We start from the raw sequence: 3,074 nt of genomic DNA, 5'->3' as shown, positions 1-3,074 counted from the left end.
TCTATGGCTTGTTTTAGAATTAGTGATATTTGGGAGATTATTTCCTTTTCAAATAATCGAAAGTGAGAGGCTGTAACCTGAATAAAGGGAAAAAGGCCATTTTTGAACATTGGGTGAGACAATCTTACTCATTTGCAAGAGAACCAGTTTGGTTTAAATATAACTTTTGTATGACTGAAGCTTTTAGTGATAGGTCTAATGCTTTAATATTTTATAATTTCTGTCCTCCGAATTAATTTTCATTATATAAATAGGCCGATTTAATTTTGTCTGGCTTGCCGTTCCAAATAAAATGGAATATTATTTTCTCGTATAATTTAAAAAACTGTTCGCTAGGTGTAGGCAAGACCATAAGCAAATACGTAAACTGGGATAATACTAAAGAGTTAATCAGGGTGATATTTCCACAAATTGACAGGTATTTACCTTTCCATGGTAGCAAGATATTATCTATTTTTGCGAACTTTCTATTAAAATGTATTGGAGTGAGATCATTTATTTCATTTGGGATATGTATTCCGAATATATCCACATCACATGTACATATTACTTCAACTACCTCAACTAGCCGGTGCCCCCGCACATTGACTCTGCACCGGTACCCCCCTGTATATATAGCCTCCCTACTGTTATTTTATTTTACTTCTGCTCTTTTTTTCTCAACACTTTTTTTGTTGTTGTTTTGTTTTTACTATTTTTTGTTAAAAATAAATGCACTGTTGGTTAAGGGCTGTAAGTAAGCATTTCACTGTAATGTCTGCACCTGTTGTATTCGGCGCATGTGACCAATACAATTTGATTTGATTTGATTTGATTTGATCACCATCAGACCATTTTATTGGTAAACTATATGGTAATGTAACATTTAAATTTTTTTGTGATCCAATACGTAATATAGTACATTTATCATAATTTGGTCGTAATCCAGAGAGGTTAGAAAATGTATCTAGATCCTCTATGAGGCTGTGGAGGGATTCAAATCATCAGCGTACAATGACACCTTTGTTTTTAAACCCTGGATTTCTAATCCCTTGATATTATTAGTAGAAAGAGGAGGAAGGGAAGCGCTACTAAGGTACACAATAGTAAATGTTGGTAGACAGAAGGTGCTCTTTGATAAAAGGGGCGACGCGTTTCGGCTGCATGGCCTTCGTCGAAACGTGTCGGATAAAAAAATTAAACTTGTTTCTATTGAACATGCCATACAAATAAAGGCATTTTAATTAATTATATGAACAGTGTCTTGGTCCTCCTTTCTTTTCCCTTGATATTATTGTTGGATCTGATTTTAATAGCTAACATTTCGATGGCCATAATAAATAGATGTGCCGATAGTGGACAACCTTGTTTCACTCCTCTTGACAGTTTAAAACTTTCGGAGAAATAGCCATTATTTACTATTTTACACCTAGGGTTACTATACATGATTTTAACCCATTTTATAAGAGATTCTCCAAAATTGAAATGCTCCAGGCATTTATATATAAACCCCAGTCGTACTTTATCAAATGCCTTTTCAAAGTCTGCTATGAATAGCAGGCCTGGTTTCCCAGATTTTTCATTGTGTTCTATTGTTTCCAGTACTTGCCTTATTTTATCTCCAATGTATCGTCCATGTAAAAAACCTGTCTGATTAGAATAAATAATGTCCGACAATACCTTTTTAATTCTATGCGCTATACATTTTGCTAGAATTTTTGCATCACAACACTGAAGTGTAAGGGGCATCCAATTTTTTAAATGGACTGGATCTTTATATTTTCCAGTTGTATCCTGTTTCAGTAATAATTCAATCAGACCTTCTTCATGAGTGTCTGATAATCTACCATTTACATAGGAGTGGTTAAAACATGCTAATAACGGTCCTCTGAGTATATCAAAAAAGGTTTGGTATACCTCAACTGGTATGCCATCCAACCCTGGAGTTTTCCCGGACTTAAAGTCTTTAATTGCATCCAGAAGTTCCTCCTCTGTAATTTCACCTTCACATGAGTCTTTCTGTATGGCTGTTAATTTTACATTATCAATAGAAAGAAAATCTCTACAATTAGCTTCAGTTAGAGGAGATGGAGGCGACTAAAACAAAAACATATGCTTAAAGTACTTTGGTTCCTCCTTCAAAATATAATTTGGTGAATCATGGGTGACTCTGTCATTTGTAACCAGTTTCATTCAATTCTTTTTGGTAGCATTTCTATGTTGAAGATTTAAAAATAATTTGGTGCATTTTTCCCCATATTCCATCCAGTTTGCTTTATTTTTATAATATATTACACTTGATCTATTTTAGTTTTTCCTCTAATTTATTCTTAGCCTCTATGTTACAGTTTTTATTGTTATCTATCTGTTCTGTTAGACCTTCTATTTCCTTTGTTAGTATGGACTCTTTTGACCTAAATTGCTTTTGTTTTCGAGATGAGTACTGAATTGCATGGCCTCTAAAGGCACATTTAAAGTGTCCCATACAATAAGGGGATTTGCTGTACCTATGTTATGTCGGAAAAAAACATTTATAAATTCCTCTGTCCTAGTTAAAAACAAGTTATCATCCAATAGGCTTTGATTAAATTTCCAATATCCTCGCCCACGTGGAAATTCAGTAAGAGTAATGTATATGCCAATTATATGATGGTCCGACCGTAGTATTATAATCTCCCAACATAATAACATAGTCTTGTATTGCTTGCAGGGTTGATAATTTATTATACAGTGGGGAGAACAAGTATTTGATACACTGCTGATTTTGCAGGTTTTCCTACTTACAAAGCATGTAGAGGTCTGTAATTTTTATCATAGGTACACTTCAACTGTGAGAGACGGAATCTAAAACAAAAATCCAGAAAATCACATTGTATGATTTTTAAGTAATTCATTTGCATTTTATTGCATGACATAAGTATTTACACGGCGAGTGGAGTTTAGACCAAAAAGCTCTATTTTTGTCTCATCAGACCACATGACCTTCTCCCATTCCTCCTCTGGATCATCCTGATGGTCATTGGCAAACTTCAGACGGGCCTGGACATGCGCTGGCTTGAGCAGGGGGACCTTGCGTGCGCTGCAGGATTTTAATC

The sequence above is a fragment of the Coregonus clupeaformis genome, chromosome 7 (assembly GCF_020615455.1).
Source record: "Coregonus clupeaformis isolate EN_2021a chromosome 7, ASM2061545v1, whole genome shotgun sequence".
Classification (NCBI taxonomy): domain Eukaryota; kingdom Metazoa; phylum Chordata; class Actinopteri; order Salmoniformes; family Salmonidae; genus Coregonus; species Coregonus clupeaformis.
The sequence above is the reverse complement of the archived record's forward strand: the minus strand, read 5'-3'. Positions refer to the sequence as shown.